This window comes from Scyliorhinus torazame, chromosome 5, assembly GCF_047496885.1.
Source record: "Scyliorhinus torazame isolate Kashiwa2021f chromosome 5, sScyTor2.1, whole genome shotgun sequence".
In the NCBI taxonomy this organism is placed as follows: Eukaryota; Metazoa; Chordata; class Chondrichthyes; order Carcharhiniformes; family Scyliorhinidae; genus Scyliorhinus; species Scyliorhinus torazame.
Window position 1 is genome coordinate 143,745,894 of NC_092711.1, and position 8,851 is coordinate 143,754,744.

Here is an 8,851-nt window from a genome sequence, read left to right on the forward strand (position 1 = left end):
GAACATAACTAAAACAAAACTATTAAAATGAATAAACATTGACTTACATAATAATCTTTATTGTCACAAGTAGGCTTGCATTAACACTGCAATGAAGTTACTGTGAAAAGCCCCTAGTCGCCATATTCCACCGCCTGTTCAGGTACACAGAGGGAGAATTCAGAATGTCCAAATTACCTACCAGCACGTCTTTCAGGACTTGTGGGAGGAAACCGGAGCACCCGGACGAAACCCATGCAGACACGGGGAGAATGTGCAGTATTATGATCACTGTTACATAGATGCTCCATCACCACATATTTATTGATTAAGCCTGTCTCACTGCACACGGAGGTCTTGGATAGACTGCTCCCTGGTTGGCTCCAGAAGGAACTGCTCCAAGAAATTCTCCCCAAAAATCTTTATTAACCGATGTTCCAGGCTATCTCTGCCTATCTGACTCTCCCAATCTATATTCGATTAAAGTCACCCATGATTATTGTGGTACATTAATTACAAGCCTTATTTAATACTTCCTGTACACTCTAGCTACAATGTAACTACTGTTAGGAGGCCCATTAACTACTCACATGAGACCTTGTAACTTATTATTTCTTATCTCGAGCAAAGCTGATTCCACACCCTGAACCTTCAGGCTAAGTTGATCTCTCAGTACTGAACTAATGTAATCCTTAATGAACAGGAGCAATCCCATCATCTTTTCCGAGCTTCATGCATTCCAATATGTCAAATACCCTTCAACATTTAGATTCAGCCTTGGTCACCTTTCAAACAAGTCTCTGTAATGTCTATCAGGACACACATTTATCTCTCTCTGTGCTGACAATTCTTTTTTTATAATTTAGAGTACCCAATTCATTTTGTCCAATTAAGGAGCAATTTAGCATGGCCAATCCACCTAGCCTGCACATCTTTCAATTGTGGGGGTGAAACCCATGCAAACACGGGGAGAATGTGCAAACTCCACATGTCAGTGACCCAGAGCCAGGATCGAACCTGGGACCTCAGCGCCGTGAGGCAGCACTGCTAACCACTGCGCCACCGTGCTGCCCCATCTGCGCTGACAATTCATCCAAACTCTGTCAAATGCTGCGTCCATTTTCCATCCATTTTCAGGGGTTCAATAATCCAATAGGGATTTCAACTGAAACCTCTTTACTCAGCGAGTGGTGAGAATGTGGAACTCGCTACCACAGCGAGTGGTTGAGGTGAACAACATGAATACTCCTGTATCTTGACAAGGGAGAAAGGAATAGAAGGATATGCTGATGGGGGGAGATGAAGAGGGCTGGGTGGAGGCTCATGTGGAGCATAAATACTGACAGAGACCAATTGAGCCGACTGGCCTGGCCCTGTGCTGTAGACTCAATGGAACAGAGACAAATGTATTTATTTTAGATCTACCTGTAGAAGTATGATTTTAAAAAATTCTTGGGATGTAGGCATCACTGGCTGGGTCAGCATTTGTTCCCCAATCATAATTGCCCTTGAACTGAGTGGCTTGCTAGGTCATTACAGTGGGGGACAGTTAAAAGTCAACCACATCTGTGTGGCTCTGGAGTCACATGTGGGCCAGACCGGGTAAGGATGGCAGATTTCCTTCACTAAAGGACATTAGTAAAACAGATGGGTTTTTACAACAATTGATAATAGTTTCATGGTCATCATTAAACTTTGAATTCCAAATTTTTATTGAATTCAAATCTCACCATCTGTCCTGGTGGGATTCGAACCCCAGAATAATACCTGGGTCTCTGGATTACTCGTCCAGCGGCAATACCACTAGGCCACCGCCTCCCCAATACTATCCAGGATAAAATAAATGCAAAGTCATGAGACTGTCCAGAATGTACCTGTTGTATAGAACCTTGGTCAGACCGCAGCTGGAGGACTGTGTGCAGTTTTACTGCCCTGGTCGCCAGAGGGAAAGGGCAACAAAGGTTCACCAGACTTGTTCCGGGGATGGCAGGACTGCCCTTTGAGGAGAGATTGGGGAAACCTGGCCTGTGTTCTCTAGTGTCAAATAATGAGAAGTGATCACAATGAAACCTACAAAATCCATAAAGGAATAGACAGGCGAGATGCAGGTGAGATGTTTCCCCTGGTTGGGGAGTCTGGAACCAGTGGACACAATTTCAAAATAAGGGGGAAGCCACTTAGGATGGAAAGTGAGTGGGAAAAGATCTGGGAAATGGAGAACATTGTGGGAAAATGTGAAATTGTCCATGTTGGCAGAAAGAATAAAAAAGCTTATTATCTGAATGGTTAGAGATTGCAGAGCTCTGAGATTCAGAGGGATCTGGGTGGCCAAGAGCATGAATCACAAAAGGCGAGTATACAGGTACAGCAAGTAATTAGGAAAGCTAATAGAATGTTATTGTTTATTGTGGGGGAATTGAATACAAAAGTAGGTTATGCTTCTGTTCGCATGAATGAATCCAAAAGAATCCCTCGACATTCAGGTCTGCTTCAAACATCACAGTTTATTGTTGTAACGCCGGCGGGGAGTAATTCTCTGGGCAAAGGCAGATACCTCTCGACTGAACAAAGGGAATCATCATTTTTTATACAATTTCAAATAGTTAGTCAGCCCAACTCAGCCGGACACGATCCAATCACAATGATTGTAGGTTGCACACATTGACTGGTAGATCCAATGAAAGTGGTTACTGGGCAGCAGGGAACTGAGTGATCAGCTCATGGACAGCTAGGGGGTTACTCATGAACTCATGATGCCTTCCAGACCCCCTCATCGACCATCCTTGGGTCTCGTGTATACATAACTCCCTTATCTTAACCTTGTTACTGGCTGGTACCACTGTCAGAATTTCGTAAGAGCATCCCCCTTTGTGAGAAAGAGAGAGAGAGCTGACTGGTGGTGATTTAATCTGAGGGTCACCACACCTCAGACGAGGGGCAATGTTGAGGAGGCAGGGCCTTCTTGGATGACCTCAGCTGGTATGGAGTAGAACCCACGCTGTTGGTGTCGCTCAGTATCACAAACCAGCCATCCAGCCAACTGAGCTAACCAATCCCCTGTAATATTAGTTATTGCCTGTCTCCCATCACACCATTTAATGTTGTTTCTCAGTCCATGTCAGACAACCTGCCCCATAGCTTGATAATTTTCTTCTGCGAGAAACACCGAGATAAATTAAACAAAAGATCCATGTACCCTCCATTGCCCATCTCCATGGCAAGGTGGCATGCTTTAGGGGGATCCAAACAGAAATGGGAACTAAATATCTTCCAACCACTGTTGCTATATTTACTTGCTATAAATATGGCAGCTAATAAGGTTGCCCTTCTTAATCTAGATATGAATAGGATATGCTTTCAGAGTCACCAGGTATCAAATGATACCGCCACAAGGTTCAATCGGATATCGATCAAAGACCCAAACAACCAGTTAGTTAGTTCAAGATCAATAATACTTTATTTACACACAAGATTAACTTACGCATGCAACATAAACACTACGAGCTAAATTACACCTATCACTATGACAACCTGTACTTAACTTCAGGCATCCGGCTTAGGTCAGAGGAACAGTGGTCTTTGCTCGAATCTGGATCTGCTGGGTCTGGAGAAGTAACTGTGGTTCAGCTCGGCTCATCCGCATGGTAGCGAGCGTTGAACTTGAACTTGCTTCTGGTCGTGGTGCTACAGATGGAGTCCGACGTTGCCGGAGCGCCAGGTCCAAAAGAGACCGAACACATGGCAGTGTCTCTCTTTATCCTTGGGGGGGGGGGGGGGGGGTTCGCACTCTTTTGGGCGGTCCTCCAGTTTGGACCCAATAATTCGGCAGTCCTCGATCACTGCCTTCGATTTGAGCCAATAAAGGAGCGGGTGCTTTGATGGCTGGGCGGGTCCTGAGTTTATGCTTCCCGAGTAAAGGGAGTGGCACCGAAATGTCTGGAATTGTATTGGATACCTGAGTACCAGTTCCTTTATCTTAGGGAAATGGGTCATTAGCATGCAAATCGGCTGGCGGTTTCGATCCCGTCTGCTTCTGCTTACAAATATACATTTAGGCTCTGAGCCTGCCTGAATCTTACATTGGCCATATTTCCCTTGAGGCTTTGCAAATGTCCATGTTTCTTTGTAAGTGGCCATCCCAGATGGCTACACCACCAAACACTATTTCGCTCTGTGATCCTCGTGAAAGTTGAAGCCAGGAATTCACAACATGGCTCAATGATCATCAGCCGACTGGAGGCAATTTTGTGAGACAAACCAGTCCAGCAGGAAGAAACCCTCCGCCCATCCCTATTGATCAACTGACACAATTAACAAAATGCAGTCCTGGATGCGATTGAGAGCAGACCAGCGGAATCCAACCCCTGTAATCAATTGTGAACTTGGTGTGTGAGCATGTGCGATGAAACACAAAGTCTCTCCCACACTGAGAGCAGAAGAACGGCCTCGCCCCATTGAGAACTTGGCGGTGTCTCCATAGTTGGGATGGATCACTGAATATCTCACCTACTCAGAGCAGGTGAACGGACTCTCCCCAGTGTGAACTCGCTGGTGTGTCCGCAGGCTGGATAACCAAGTGAATCCCTCCCCACAATGAGAGCAGATGAATGGCCTCTCCCCAGTGTGAACTCGCTGATGGCGCTGCAGGGTGGATAACCGAGAGAATCTCTTCTCACACTGAGAGCAGGTGAATGGCCTCTCCCCAGTGTGAACTCGCTGGTGTGCCTGCAGGTGGGATAACTGAGTGCATCCCTTCCCACACTGAGAGCAGGTGAACGGCCTCTCCCCAGTGTGAACTCGCTGATGTTTCTGCAGGTCAGATAATTGAGTGAATCCCTTCCCACACTGAGAGCAGGTGAACGGCCTCTCCCCAGTGTGAACCCACTGGTGGCTCCGCAGGTGGGATAACTGAGTGTATCCCTTCCCGCACTGAGAGCAGGTGAACGGCCTCTCCCCAGTGTGAACTCGCTGATGTTTCTGCAGGTCAGATAATTGAGTGAATCCCTTCCCACACTGAGAGCAGGTGAACGGCCTCTCTCCAGTGTGAACTCGCTGGTGTCTCTGCAGGTCAGATAATAGAGTGAAACCTTTTCCACACTGAGAGCAGGTGAACGGCCTCTCACCAGTGTGACTGCGTCGATGAATTTCTAGCACAGACGGTGCTATGAATCCCTTCCCACAGTCCTCACATTTCCATGGTTTCTCCATGTTTTGGGTCGTCTCATGTCTGTCCAGTTCGGCCAATCAGTTGAGGCTTCGTCCATACACAGAACACGTGTACAGTCTCTCCCCGCTGTGAATGGTGCGATGTTTTTTCAGGCTGTGTAACTGGTTAAGGCTCTTTCCACAGTCAGTGCTCTGGAACACTCTCACTCGGGTGTGTGTGTCTCGGTGCTTTTCCAGTCACAATGGTGTTTAAAATCTTTTCAAGTTGACAGATGAGGCAAACATTTCTCCTTTAGATTCGAAGGCCAATGATATTCAGGTCCCAAGGAATTGAGGGACTGTCAGATCCAGACGACATGTATTAGATTTCTGTCTGTAATTTGTCCTCTTTGAATCTCCTGTTAAAACAATTTACAAAAGACATCACTGTCAGTGCAGGATAGAAATTCAGAACAAACTATTCTAGTTTCTCTGGAACTTTCTTTTCTCTTGCATTCCGCAACATCTGTAAATCTCCGTCCCACACATTCTCCATCCATTCTCACTCTGCTGTACCTAATATTCACCCTCCCAATTCTCCTGAAGGTGCTGATTCAGGCTGATTGACAGATCCATGCTCACTGCTTCCTGGCCTGGACACAGGGACCACAACAAATCGGAGCTGCAGTCGGCCATTTGAACCTGCTCAACCATTCAATGAGAGCATTGGCCGATCTACCTCAGCATCATTTTCCAAAACTATCCCCCATATCTCTCGATACCTTCACTCCCTGGTTCTGGGAGAGAGGAGTGAGGGGGAGGGCAGAGGTGTGGGAGATGGGTCGGTCACGGTTGAGAGCCCCGTCGACCACAGTGGGTGGGAAGCCACGGTTCAGGAAGAATGAAGACATGTCAGCAGCACCGTTTTGGAAAGTGGCATCATCGGAACAAATGCGACGGAGGTGAAGGAACTGAGAGAATGAGATGAAGTCCTTACAGGATGTGGGATGTGAAGTGCTGTAGTCGGCGTAGCTGTGGGAGTCGGTAGGTTTGTGGTGGATATTAGTGGACTGTCTATCTCAGAAATTGAAATAGAAAGGTCAAGGAAGGAAAGGGAAGTGTCGGAGATAGACCATGTGGAGGTGATAGAGGGGTGCAAACCGAAGCAAAATGAATATATTTTTCCAGACTTTGCAGAACACCTCCGGTCCATCCGCAAGCAGTTCTCAGACCTTCCTGTCGTTTGCCATTTCAACTCACCGCCCTGCTCTCAGTCCTCATGTCCGTCCTTGGCCTGCTGCAATGTTGAGGTGAAGCCCAGCGCAAACTGGAGGAACAGCACCTCATCTTCCGATTAGGCATGTTCCACCCTTCCGGACTTAACATTGAGTTCAACAACCTCAGACTCTCCACCACCTTTACCCCATTTTTATCTATCAATTTATTTTTGTTTTAATTTCTTCCATTGATCGTTTTTTCCCTCCCCATTATTCTCCTCCCCTCCCCCCATTCGAATTATTTCAAGTTGCCCTTTGCACACTGCTCACCTTTATTCTGCCATTCACACATTCTAACCTTTTTATGTACCACTATCAGCACCCTACTTAGCCTTAATTACCACCATTTGCATTCCTTTTATCTTCTGTTCTCGACATCTTTGTCTATATCTCCACCTATTGCTGGTCCTTATCCAGCCCCACCGCTCTATTCCACCCCCACCGCTCCATTCCACCCCCACCGCTCCATTCCACCCCCACCGCTCCATTCCACCCCTCCCCCACTACAGTACAAATCTGACCCCATTTCCAGTTCTCTCTAACTGTCACAAAGAGTCATCCAGACTCGAAACATTAGTTCCCTTTTCTCTCCACAGATGCTGTCAGACCTTCTGAGATTGTCCAGTATTTTCTGTTTTTGTTTACGATTCCAGCATCCACAGTAATTTATTTTCATAATATATCTAATCTGTACCATGTAAAAACACTCGACATATCTCTGTCCGACATGTATTTACTGTTCCTTTAAATTTTAGCCATCTCCAATAATAATAATAATCTTTATTGTCACAAGTAGGCTTACATTAACACTGCAATGAAATTATTGTGAAAAGCCCCGAGTCGCCACATTCCGGCGCCTGTTCTCGAATTTACAGTGCAGAAGGAGGCCATTCGGCCCATCGCGTCTGCACCGGATCTTGGAAAGAGCACCCTACCCAAGGCTATACCTCCACCCTATTCCCATAACCCAGTGACCCCACCCATCACTAAGGGAAATTTTGGACACTAAGGACAATTTAGCATTACCAATCCACCTAACTTGCACATCTTTGGATTGTGGGAGGAAACCGGAGCACCCAGGGGAAACCCATGCATACACGGGGAGAACGTGCAGACTCCGCACAGACAGTGACCCAAGCCGGGAATCGAACCTGGGACCCTGGAGCTGTGAAGCAATTGTGCCAACCACTATGCTACCGTGCTGTTCCGGTACACAGAGGGAAAATTCAAAATGTCCAAATTACCAGACAGTACGTCTTTCGGGACTTGTGGGAGGAAACCGGAGCACTTGCAGGAAACCCGCATAGACACAGGGAGAACTCTGGGGAAACCAACCCTTTTAATTGTGAACATTAGGAAAGAAACCACCCTTTTAGCCAAACAAATAGATGTGTCAAGCTGAGGGAGCAAAGGATGTCAATGTCTTTAAGAGAGAGAGAGAGAGAGAGAGAGACCTGGGCCAAGCTTTCCAGAGTCTGCACCCTCCCCGGATTCACTTCCTTTCCCTTCAGTTGCTGCAAGTGATCAATTGAAGGTGAGAATGAGAAAAGAAATGGAAAAGGGGAGAAAGGAAAGTGTTTTACTCACAGATGTTGGAGACAGGAAGAGGTTTCAGTCTGTGTCATGGTCAATCTTCATTAACACAACGTCTGCCTTCTGATTGGCTGGAGGACCAAAGTCCTTCCGGTCCTCCCAGTTTCCCATTGATCAATACCTCAGCAGGAAGGCCAGGGGCGGGCTTTCCTCCACACATGCGCAGCTTCCCCTCAGCCTTGGACATGCGCAGTACCTGATCACCCGCCCGTGCGGTGAATAGAGCGGTTTCCCTAGCGCGGGGGATTGTGGGAGCTGCGGCCGACACTGTCCAAACTCCTGGGACTGGGGTGAAAAGTGGAGGAGGGGCAGTGACCTCACCCTGACACAAAGTACATGTTAGTCGTCACGGGGATTGATTGTGACGTTCGCCCTCAGCACCTGGGGAGGGCAATAGGTGAGTGTGAAACTGAATCCGAGAGTCAGCATCTTCACGGGAGGAGACTTGGGGGAAAGCAGGAGGACAGAAGGATAAATTAGTGTCAAAATCAATAATGAGGAGAGCATGGGTGGGGGTCAAATATTTATAGTTTGAGAGGAAGAAGGATTTTCCGTAACAACTAGAATTGTCAGTTGTGAATTTCTATTCTGTAATCACAGCGATGACTTTAAAAAAAAACATTTTTTAATATAGATTTCGAGTACCTAATTATTTTTTTCCAATTAAGGGGCAATTTAGCATGGCCAATCCACCTAACCTACACATCTTTTTGGGTTGTGGGGGTGAGACCCACGCAGACACGGCGAGTATGTGCAAACTCCACATGGACAGTGACCCAGGGCCGGGAGTGAACCCGGGTCCTCAGCACCGTGTGGCAGCAGTGCTGACCACTATGCCACCCTGATGATGTCAATCC

The 8,851-nt window shown here is 46.9% G+C and overlaps 1 long non-coding RNA gene across 1 annotated transcript; it reads right to left on the minus strand.

Moving 5' to 3' along the window:
- Positions 1-3,413: 3,413 nt before the first annotated feature.
- LOC140419963 (uncharacterized) lies at positions 3,414-8,069 on the minus strand. Its single transcript, XR_011946113.1, has 2 exons — positions 7,989-8,069; positions 3,414-5,543 (listed from the first exon to the last, which is right to left on the minus strand). It is a non-coding gene; the product is annotated as an uncharacterized lncRNA (long non-coding RNA).
- Between the last annotated feature and the right edge of the window lie 782 nt (positions 8,070-8,851).